Raw genomic sequence first — 12,441 nt, forward strand, 5'->3', positions numbered from 1 at the left:
AGTGATCACCCTTTTTAAAAATAGGGACGAACACCGAGGTGCGCCGTGACAGTGGACTTATTCCTCATGCCACTGACTTATTCTTTTGTGAGCACTTCTTTCTCTTCTTGTGAACATTATCCCACACTATTTTGCAGCATAGCAGTAAGGATTGGCAATAGGTCTTCTTAGTATCATAGGCCCTTTTTATTTGACTAGACTCCAGTAGGACTGTATTTTTATTATTTGATGGTTGTAGCTTGCTCCCATCTTAGATTTAGGTATAGATCACCCATTTTACAGTTTCATAAACACCCTTTAACTGTGATCACTTGTGTCTGTCTTATTTTGATGCCATGCCTTCCCTTACAAAAAATACAGAAAAAAAGACAAAAAAAGAAATATGGATGAATACAGATAGAAATGGCAGAAAAATAAATACCATGAAACCAGAAGCCTTAGTAATAATTGGGACAAGCAGCATCATCATGTTCCCCTCATTTGTCAATATTGTTGCTCTTGTGCTGATGACCTGCCAAGTAATCAAGGTTGTCAAAGCCAATGCCAACCAATCACTGTCCTCAATTAACGCTGTCCTATAATTGTTATCAACTTAGAGATGCTGTCAGGTGGAGCCATCAGATAGTGCATGACTCTATGAGAAGACTAACCCACATGAATTACATATATAGATAATTCCCCTAACCCAATCCCATCTTCCTGTAGGTTTTTGTAACAAAGTGTGTATTATGACATTGGTTATGGTGTGCTTTGTCCTTTAAACCCTTGTCAAGCTCAAGAATGATGAGAGCGCTGAAACAGGACTGTGGTTTCTGTTTCATATTGATTGTTAATAAAACAGGCCTTTGTCATTTACCTTGGCTCTTCCATTTTTGGGTGTGGGATTCCCCACCTTATTAAGATGACACAGAGCAACACAGGTTCGATCCCCGGGTCCCCGCTTAGAAACCTCTGGGTATTAAGCACGTTATAAATAACCTACAATATCATATTTAGTTAAAAAGTGGAAAAGATAACCTGTGATAAGGGCACAGAGGAGGGAACCATGCCCAATGGTGAAGTTTGAGGAGAAAAGAAGATACCTTGTCAGAGTAAAGGCAGGAAGACAGCCGTGTGGGTTTGTTGATGTATTGTGTTATATTTAGGGTGCACCCCTGTGTGTAAAGATTGCTGTTCCCAGCGGTAGGTTGTAAGGAGATTTTGGGGAATAGACGGGAGAGGTTTTGCTCACCAACAGTTTGGGGAAACAGTGAGAGGGTGAGAAGTTGTTTAAGGTTGTGAAAACAAGACTTTGTCAATATCGGTTTACATTATAGAGCATGTGGAGCTTTGGTTTGGACTCAAAGGGTGGGGTCCTGAGCATGGATCGCATTTGTGGTGCATGCCCAAACTGTTGTTGTTGAAGCCAAGAGGCTTGAAAAGAGCAGTGGAAAGTGTTGGAAATTGAAGGAAATATTGTTGATAAGAGATTGTGAAGGAGGAGTGACAGGTCGGAGATTTGTAAGGTTTTTTGAGGTCCGGTAAGTATCAGCATTCAAGAGTGTGACCTGCCATCATGAGAGGAGGCACGCCCCTTATGCACCTATGTAAATACAAGCATAAAATCCAGAAGTATCGCACGCAGTGGGTTTGGGCCATAGCAGATATCGAAATCAATGCTGCAGCACATGACCAAATATTTCATGCTGCGTGTAAGAGAAAAAAACTGCAGAAGAGATTTCCTAGTTTTAGAATTATGGAAAATGTTTGGTGACGAGGTGGAAGATCCACCCCCGAAGGAGTGGATGCCTAATCAGCATGAAGGAGAGGGCACAGCGCCCTCAGCTCCTCCTCCGCAGGGCATCGATATGCCAGTGAAGGACAAACCGGGATTCTATCCATTGAAAGAATTAAAAGCAGCGGCAGGGTACACTAAACCCATATATACGCCACCAGCGTACAGTAGTGAAGATACTCTAAATGGAGCCAAGACACAGGAGAAAGAAGAAACAGGAGTGCAACAGAGGAGTACGTTAGATGAGGAAGAGAAAGAATGGGGTAACATATTGGAGGTAGTGGAAGAAAGGGAGGAAAGTATAGGGCAAACAAAGAAAAGGAGAAGAGACGACAGGAAGAGATGAGAAGGGAATTAGAAGATATAGAAAAGGAGGGGGAGAGAGAAGACAGGGAGATAGCGATAAAGCAGACTGAAGAAAGAGAGAAGATAAGGGAAACAGAAGAAAAGCGAGCAAAGGAAATAGAAGAAGAAAGAGAAAGACTGATACACCGGAGCCAACAAAGGTGGTGAAAGGAATTTCAAAGGCTCATTAAAAGAGCACATACTTCGAAGGAAAGAGAAAAATGAGCAACAGGAGAGGGAAATGGAGAGGAGTTTCAAAAGACGCTTTAGAGAAATGGAAGAGATAATAAAGAATCATACTGTAACAATGGGTATAAATCTCCAATATGATTCTTTGCACATTGAAGTCCAGGAGCACGGATTAACAATAATCAAGTCCCCGCAGTTGCACCCTGAACACAAACGAAATGTAATTCACTGACCTGTTCTTCAGAAGTGTATGAAGAGAGGAAAGCTCACCTGAGACCCCCTCAATATGCCTTTGATAACAGGAACAGAGAGAAATCCCTAGGGAAACCCTCATGGGGGAGAAAACCCTGTGTGGCTAGAGAGCACTGTTACTGTTGTCCAGATGGAAGCTGAGGTGAAGATGTGGAGTGGCAATCTGGAGGGAGCGCTGACTCTGGCAATGGTAGGAGGCTGCAGAAGAGACAGGACAGTTAGAAAAATATTAAGCCTAGGAGGAGGGGCTTGTGAGAACCAAAGGCATACCTCTTAAAGAGTCTTGAATACTGTAGGGAAGAGTGGAAGACCCGTTCTGTTCGCCAAGAGAAAGGTCTTAAATGAGAGAGAAAGAATGATTGGTAAGTAAGCAGCAGAAAGTCTGAAATGGAAGGAGGAAACAAGATGGCGTTCTACACACGTACAGTCTTTTCTGGGCAGCAAAGGAAAACGTTGGGTAGTAGTCGCGATGAGAACTGGGAACTGTAGTTCCATGATAGGCCAATCGTTCTCCACAGCTGTAAGAACGAGAAGTTACCTTCCGATTCGACAAGGCGTTAGCAGGGCGATAACAAGGAAGAAAGAGTAAACCTACACAAGGGCAGAAATATCAAACTCCTGAATGGTTTGGATGGAAGGAAGGTTCCGCTGGGAATCTGAGAGTAAACAAGAGGACCAAAAAGGCTGTAACAAGGAAGGTAAGAAGAAGAAGAAGGAGATTAGGAATTAGTAGAAAATAGGAAATCCTAATTTCGAATTTACGTAGTGTGGCTTCTATAAACAGTAGCAACGCGCAGTGATGTTGTCGACAGTTCCAGAAGTACTTCTTCCTGGAAGGAAGGAGGAGTTTCCATTGCAGGATCCTTCCGTAATGCTAGAATGGTGCCTTGTACTCGAGGCGCCATCTTGAGTGAGGAAAAGTCAATGGGAGAGCGACACCGCCTTGTTGCCATAGAGACCAGTGCTGTGATCCATAGCCGCAACGTCTCGTAACACATACTCTCCCCGATGAAGATGAGGGAACATCGATACAAAGGAGGATTGGCAACTTATATAGAAGCAGGAGGGACAATGGCCATCCATAATTGAAAAGGAGTGTGGTTGGATCTCTGCAGAGATGAGAATCATGTTTATTGGAGAAAGCATTGAAGACAATATATGAGGCAAACCCTTCAAAATGATTAGATTTTGAGGACAGAGGAGATGAAGAAAGTGATGACAATTGTGGGACAATATGCTCAAATGAAGAGAGACATGAAAGTGAAAATGAGGAAGAGAAGAAAGCCATGCAAGACCCACCCACAGGGGTGAGCCCAGAGAAAGAGACAGAGTTGTCTGATGTGGAAGAATTAGAAGGGGAAAATCCTGAGCCTATACGAGCCCCGTAGTGTTCAAAAGGACAATCACATAGCTTAGAAGAGATAACCCCATACGCAAATAGGTTGAGGAAGTTACCAGGAAGAAGAAAGTGCGCAATGAGAAGCACCTTCACAAAACCAAAGGTTAGATCTGAACCTGGTTGTAATGCAGAGTTGACAAAATTTCCATTGTTAGAAAAAGGGGGAGGGTGAACACAATACATACCATGGTCACAAACGGACAAGGATAATTGGAGATGTAAGTTAGCAACTTTAACATTGGGGGTGGGAAAATTGATTTATGAGCTAGAGAGTATGACATCGGGAATGACATTAGCATTGGGCGACATAAAATATTGCTCCCTGGGCAGAAAGCTGATGACATTTGGAAGCGAGCAGGGTATCTCGGGGTAACCGTGCACAAGGCAGCTCATGGTGTTGCACCGTTTAATAACTGCAAGGCAGCTATGCGGAGAGCAATATCCCGAAAGGTCAAACATGAGGCAATCATGACGCAGTAAATGTGTGATGATGAAGACCTTGTTGCTTATATTCAGGAGATTCAAGAGCGATGGCGTCATGAGACTCGAAGACATGGGACACATTTATAGCCATTTCCTACCACATATTGTATCAGAGGTTACCCGAGCCAGCCCAGAGGCAATTGAATAATTAGTGGGGATGCAACAAATCCATGGCCAGAGAATTAACTGACTATTTTTCACCATTGTCGATTATTGCAAGAGAAAGCTAGGAAGAAGTTTGAGGAGAGAAGGATGGAGGAAGCAAAGGTAGTTCAGAAAAAGCTGTCAAAGTTTTCAGTGGAAGGAGCCCTATTGACAAGTGGAGAGGGAGTGGTTACACAAGACACACAGCAGGTACAGCCAATGGCTGGAGGGAATTTTGCAGGAAGAGGAGAGTATAACTATTGGAAAATAGGAAGAGAGGTTGCACAAAGCGATTTTATTTCAAGTTTCACAAGGAGGAGGGTTTAATGGGAGACAGCCCAGATTTGGAGTCCCACCTCAACAGTCTAGGTGTGTGGGAAAACGGGACATATTGCTCGAGTGTGCAGAAGCAGGGGAGGGATGCAACAGAAGTGGCAGAATCCAAGAGGGTGGATGGCATATCCGCCACCATACATTACAGAGCCACCCGAATATTATGCCCAAGATCACACACAGTGTCAGACATATGCACCACAAATACGCAACAAGCACCTATGCAAGTACCCTTGCAACCACTGCAAGCATAGATACAACCACAAACACCAGTAAACATAATAACCTGGCCAGTTGCAACGCAAGTGCAGGAGCACAAGCACCTACCCCCAGAATAGAAAGTGTGACTGTAGTGGGAGAGAATCCTTTCACTGGGATGGGGATGAACTTATATCCACAATTGAACAGCCCACAGACTGACTTGATGTGTTCAATCCTATCCATTACAACTGACCAACAAGAGGAACCACGGGTCAGCGTGACCATAGGTGACAAAACTGTTACGCTCACCTGGATTCCACAGGGGTGCCGAACGAAGCTGGACTGCAACGGTCTCCACCAACGTGATGCGTAGTGAAGAGATGATTTTCCTAGAGTGGCGAAAATGGCAAGTTAGCTGACTGATAGGAGAAGGTTTAGCTTCTGCTTCCGTAACCACCTTGCGTTCTCTTTACTGTATCTCACCTTATTATTAAGAAGGATGGGCTCTCCATCCTGCGTCTGAATGCAGGGGTGCGTTGAGACTTGGGTATGCAGTTAACTTCACTGATCCCGTAATCTTATGGCAGAGTTCCAGACAACAATGACTCAGAGGTAAGTCTTATGCCAACCCTAAATAGCATGCAATGCTTTAGAGTTCTGGTTGTCTTATAGTCCACTCTTGTACCATTTCTTTATAGTGTTTTTCCCTTGCAGGATTGCCGAAGACAGATGGCTCTTCTTCGAGAGAAATGAAGTAAATGCCAAGGTAAGATTCAGTATTTGCACCAATCGAAGAAAAAGGTCTTAGCATGCAATATTGTTCATTAGCGCGAGTAATCAATTGTCCTCTCTTTATTCTGCAGGTGTGACACTTCCCTGGAGCCAAGTACGTGGGATGGTGATTTGTGAGACCAGGAGTGAATATGGCCTGGGTAAGTATCTTGCAGCATGAGATTGAATGTCTTTTTGCGAGGTGCAGCTCACCTGTTATCTGTTCTTGTCTTTTGCAGATGCGGCTGCTCCGGGCGGTGATCACGTTAGAGTGCCTCGCTGGATCGCATGGACGAAAGGAGCATCGGTGAGTATCATGCGGCGCTTATGCTATGTTGTATGGCGCGGGTAACTGGTGTTCCTTTTCTTGCAGGTGAGGCGACTCCTGGATGATTGCGATGGAGAATGGTAAGGCTCTTGTTCTAACCTGTTTTTCCTTTCCTTCCTCTGCAGGTTCGGATCGTGAAGAACAGAACGTGCGTGGCTGAAGACTGGACTGGAGCTGCAGGCACCGTGAGCATTACGCTGCAGGAGTGCAGAAAAACGCAAAGCGTGTTCTGTTCTCTGGGTGTGGTTTAAATAGCCTCCTAGAAGTAGTTCCCAGGTAAAGTAGTCCCTGTACCACACCCAAAGAAATAGTCCCTTAAATAAAGTAATCCCTCCATACAGCCCCAAGGTGGCCTGTGCATGGTTTCACCACTTGATGACTTGATTTGCCTGTCATGGCAATATGAGCCTGGCGCCAATGGCGCCAGGACTGAGTCCAGGAAGCATTTAGGCAATCCTTTGGGGGCCTTACTGGTCTGCTACTGATGTCTGGGGGCAGGCATTGTGACAAAAATGTTTTCCTTCCTTGTAGATACAGAGGCAACCAGGTCCTGTGTTGGGGAAGGGAGCTACCCAATGTCAGGCATTGCCATGAATGCATAAGGTTTCTCTGGGACTACATATTTAGTTCCATTTACTGATGATCTGCCTATTACAATAGGAGAACACACCTTTCCATGGCACTGTTATACTGCAGTCAGACACCCGTCAACATAATGGGGAGGGATATGGTGAGTAAGCTTAACACAACCATTTGATTTACTGACCAGGGGATAGTGTGTTCAACTCCATGGGTTCATTACATGAACATAAGAGAATTTTTATAAGCATTCTCAGGACAGAAAGCACAGGGGGGAGTGCCCATGGACCCCAAAGGAATTCAGTATGGAGTGAACCTCTTGTGACATGGCTTCCTGGGATAAGGGGCAATGTATTGTGGTTCCCTGCAGAATTTTGTATTCAGGCCAGAAGTTTCCATGGATGAGCTAGAAGGACATGTGTTGCCATTAGAGCTAGAAAATATCATAGTGAAAAAAGAGAGGGTGATTATTCACAGGCCTGATGACGAAGGAAAGATGTGGCAAGCAATAATAGCTCTTGACAAAGGACACAGACTGAGTTGACAGATTAGACGATGATTCAGATGATGAGGTAGTATTCTTCATCAGACTCACTTTCTGGGTAAAGATTAAGAATAGGGGGGTACCACAGAGGATGGCATTGATCAAAAAGACACCGTCATTTTTCCAAGAAGATATGGCACAGGTACCAAATACACTGTGGACCAGCAGTCCGTATGACGTTGCCTGCTAAAGGAGTAGGTGCAGTAAAAATCAAATAGAAGCCAGGAACAATCTTGCCAAGAGTGAGACAATATCCCATGTCAAAAGAAGCAGATGAGGGCATTCATGAGACAATCTCTGCATTAGTGCAACAAGGAATACTATTGCCATCATAATCCCCATGTAACACGGCAGTGTATACAGAGAAAAAAATCAACGGGGGGGTTATGGAGATTTATTCAGGATTTACGCCCTTAAACAATATTATCGAAGCAGAGTCCCCATTGGTTCCAAACCCAGTTATGATATTCTGAAACAATCCACCCAAAGCCAAATGCTTTACAGTGATCTATTTAAAAAAAATCATTATTTTTAATCCCCCTTCATGACCTGACCTTGTTTTCGTATAGAAATAAAAAGTTGAAACACACTCGATTACCACAAGGGTACATGAGCCCTCCCTCAATATTCAACAGGGTCCTCCAGGTGGACTTAGAAAACATACACCTTGGCAGTACAGTAATACAGTATGTAGACGACATTCTGGTATGCAGTGAAAGAGAGGAACAGTGCAGGAAGGACTCAGTAGAATTGATGCCAGTTTTGGCAGACAAGGATACAAGGTAGACAAAGAGAAATTACAATATTGCCAGGAAGAGGTTTTGTACATTAGACAGTTGTTATCCCAGGAGTGGTGAATAGTGGTGGCATGGCATCGGCTTGCAATGTGGGTGTCTTTTGCTCACATTTTGCACTCCTTTTCTAAAGTGGCAGATCTCTGAGCTATACACTTCTGTGAATGCGACACATCTATTTCTGGCACATTTGTGGTGCATATCAGATATGCCCATGTTTTCATTTTTGTGAATCTGGCCCATTGTGACTGGGAGGTTCAAGAATCCCCCACTTAATTTACCACACACCCATGCAGTATTAGCCACTGGAAAGGAATAACACAAGTGCATACTTACATCCCTTGACCTACTTTTGCTATGCAAGTGCATCCCAATCGAAAAGAGAGGACTGGGCCTCATTTCTGAATCCAGACACCCATGCTCAAGTGGCGGTCCACCGGCAAATTTGAAAAAGTCTTACCACAACTGTAACAAAGATTGTTTTATTCAAGGGCCAATTATAATAATACCCAGATGAAAACACTAAAGTGTGGAGCACAGGTAGGGAGTAAAGGCATGCTTAAACCTGTGAGGGAGACCGTAAGGTGGTTTCTACATGGTTTAATCGACTAGAATTATTGAGTGCTAGAATACTTTGTGTTTGTTTTCATTGTGGATTTGTTTCTTTTAATGGGGGGGGGGCAAATTCCCCTACTACTCCCCCACCCTACTATTTCCAACTCATCCATACTACCTGTCCCCCTCCACATGTCAATATATTTATCCCCCACAATGAAAATGAACACAAAGCAACCTACCTCTCAGTAAATCTATTTATGCCATGGTACACGGTAGCATATTGTTGTTGGGAGTAAAGAAGGAGTGGAGTTCAGAGTGAGTTGGAAAATTATTAGAGAGCGAGGAGAAGGAGATTGGAAGAAGAGAGGAGAAAGTGGAGGAGACTGAAGGTGAGCGGTGGAGAAGGAAGAATTTGAGTTGGTGGCAAGAGCATTTAAGGTAGTGGCAGGTGGAGAAACTAAAGTGATGGTATGAGAAGAGTCTGAGAGTTTGAACCAAGGTGAACAACTGATCGCAGGATAAGGATCAGAGACGGTGGTAGGAGGAGAATAATAAGGGGTCATAGAGCAACAATATCTGGTGGCAAGAAGGTAGTCTCAGGTGATGTAAGAGGAGAACATCAATTGGGGCCTGGAAGAAGGAGTAGGATGGTGATAGGAGAGAACAACTAGTGGTGGTAGAAGAGGAAGAACAATTGTAGGCCAGAGGAGAGAGTAGGATGGTGGCAGGCGTGAAAAAGAAAAACAAGTGTTGGTTAAAAGGAAGACATATTTAAAAGGTAAGGCCCTAAGGTGATGCATTGATAAGAACTGATGATGGTGGCAGGATTGACAGAGTAGGAGCAGAAGGAGGAGTCAGGACTAGAGAGTCTGGAACGAATCTGATGAAAAACGAGAGGGCAAGCATTGCCCAATATTGCAGTTAATGGTAAGACTCTGATCTGAAGGGAGAAGCCCATGGTGGGAAGAGGAACAAGAATGTAGAATGGCATCAATGAGGGACAGGACCAGAGGAGAGTTAGAAAGAAGCTACAGATTGTAAAGATCATGACTCCAAGAAGGGTGCTGAGAAAACCCTTGAGAGCAGCTTTGTCAAACTTGCACTGGTAGACCTGGGTGGATCTGTCTGACACCCAAAGCAAAGTTCCTCCTGCTATTATACGTTGTCACTGGCGTAACAGGGGCCCCTGCAGCCCACGCGGTGCAGGAGGCCCCGCCAGCACATGTCCTGGGAGGAGGCCCCCTGGAGAAAAAAAAAAGAAAAATATTTTTTTTAAAAAAACATATTTTTTTTTCTTTTTCAATTTACTCTGCATTCATAAAGAAATGGTATCTGTAACAGAAATCATTTCTTTATGAAGGCAGTGACTACAAAAAGAAACGTTATTTTTGAAGTCTGAGGGCTCCTCCCCCCATGGCATGAAGACCCTAGGCTGGAGGCCTCCATGCCATGGGGTGGGGGGAGCCCTATGACTTAAAAAAGAAATAGTTTATTTTTGAAGTCACTCTGCCTTCCCAAATAAATTATTGCCATTATAGTCCGGTCCTTATGAAGTCAGAGTGACTTCAAAAAGAAACAATGGGCCTCATTATGGGTTTGGTGGCAACCGTGCCGGTGCTACCGGCAGATTGCCGCCGGACCCCTAATGATTTACCGGTGCAGGAATTCTTGGGAACACGAGGGGATTACAAGCCCGGCGGTCCGGGATGTCAGGCGCCGGAAAATGGTAAGTTCCCCTTTTCCATTGGACTCTATGGGAATAGGGTCCACGGAAGCACCGGCACTGTTAGTAACGTGCCGGTGCTTCCGTGAAAACTCTGCGGGTGGGTACCGTTCCGGCTTGCAGGTCTGGTCTGACCTGCCGGACGGGATGGCAACTGCCCGCAGAGCTGTAATATGCCGGTCCGGAAACAACAGCGCCGTTAAGCTTACCGGCAACGTTGTTTCCAGACCGGCATAGTTGTATTGAGGCCCAATTTTTGGGAAGTATTAAGGCTCCCCTCAACCCCATGACGTGTGTGTGTGTGTGTGTGTGAGAGTGTATGGTGAAAGGGTGCACACTTAAATGTATAGGTGGCTGCCAGTGTGAGTGTGTGGTGAAAGGGTGCACACTTAAATGTATGGTGGCTGCCTGCGAGTGCCTGTATGGTAAAAGGGTGCACACATAAATGTATGGATGGCTGGGTGTGCGTGTGTGTATATGGTGAATGGTGTGTATGCTTGCGTTCAGGGGCGCAACAAAACCTACATTTCGGGGGGCTAACCCTTCAAATGTTGGGAGAGGCGCTAACTTCATGGGCGGTGAGGGAGGGGCAAACTTATTTGTTTGGGGCATCTCATTTCTTTACGCATTTTATGCAAGTATTAAACCCACATCACGATTTCAATTGCCTAAAAAATGTGGCATTTGAATGCAGGTACTAACAGTGAAATGCTTTATGCTAGTAATTGCTGGGCTCTTGTTAACAGCAAAACCCAGGTGCCATTTAACATCTGTGTCCTGTTCTGTCTGGCAACTGCTCTGAAGGTTGACCAGGTTGAGTCAACATAGCCCAACATTTCTGGGGATGGGGGAGGGAGTGCTGAATCCCAGTCAACTTAATGGTGTTGCACCAATACTTGTGTTTAATGCCTTGATTACTCATTACTCCTAGCCCTATTCTCCCTTATCCCAGTGTGTTTGAGACAGTACTTGTGTATGAGGCAGAATGCCTCATACACAAGTACTGGAATGAGGTAGAGTTACATGGAGGTAATGCCTGATTTAGCTACCTGTAATCATCATTACACCTAGTCCCACTTTTCCTCATCCCAGTACTTACCTATGAGGCAAGATCCTCATCCTCATATGTAAGCTCTGGGACAAGGAAGAGGGACGTGGAGGTAATTCTTGGCCCAGGAGCTGAGTATGGAGGTTGGGGTAGGGTAGGGAGTAGAGGGGATGTATGGGGCAGGATTGTGCAACAAATCATAAAGGCTGTCCATGTCCAGGCTAAGCAGGCATGATATGTGGTATTAGTGGCCAGAGAGGCATTTTGGTGTAGCCAGTCTAGTAATTCCTCAGTTTGGTATGACATTTTTTTAACCGGGTATTTCTGATAAAGCAGCCCTGCTAAGTGAATTACCTGGCTAGACTGCCATTTGGGTGCTGCCAGTCTAGCCGCTTCTTACTGCGGCTTTGTATATTTTTCTGGGCATCAAATGATATGATATAAGTCATTTATAACGTGCCTGTAACAAGTGTTTCTAGGCACAACAAGACAAGGGCGGGAAAATAGAGGGAGGACAAGACAAACAATCTTACTAGGCCTTGTGTCATTCAGATCGTGAAAGTGCAATAACGAGAAGTGCAAGGGGAAAGCGAGGGGGGAAGTGCAAGGGAGAGGAGAGGGAAAAACAGCGCACCAATGCTAAGTGCAGCCAGGGCAGCGCAGCTCTGGGTAGTGCAAGGAGAACAAGGGACTGTAGGGTTACAAGTACTGTCCGTAAGTGTGTGGTAGGCCCAGAGGCAGTGCAAGGGTACTGATCAAGAAAGAGTCTGGACTCAGTGACACTCTGAGGGTAGCCAAGCAACCAGTTGGTACAGCAGACAGGTAGGTCAGGTAGGCCAGCAGGGGAGGGAGAGAGAGAAAGCAGAAAAGAGGAAAGGTTTGAGCTGCTTCGGGAACTTCAGGTGGTCCGGCTCAAGTTTGAGAGGGGCAGGGAGGCTATTCCAGAGGGCGGCGCCTGCAGAGGAGAGAGAGCTAC

The sequence above is a fragment of the Ambystoma mexicanum genome, unplaced genomic scaffold (assembly GCF_040938575.1).
Source record: "Ambystoma mexicanum isolate Mex_15411 unplaced genomic scaffold, UKY_AmexF1_1 Mex_scaf65, whole genome shotgun sequence".
NCBI classification, from domain to species: Eukaryota; Metazoa; Chordata; class Amphibia; order Caudata; family Ambystomatidae; genus Ambystoma; species Ambystoma mexicanum.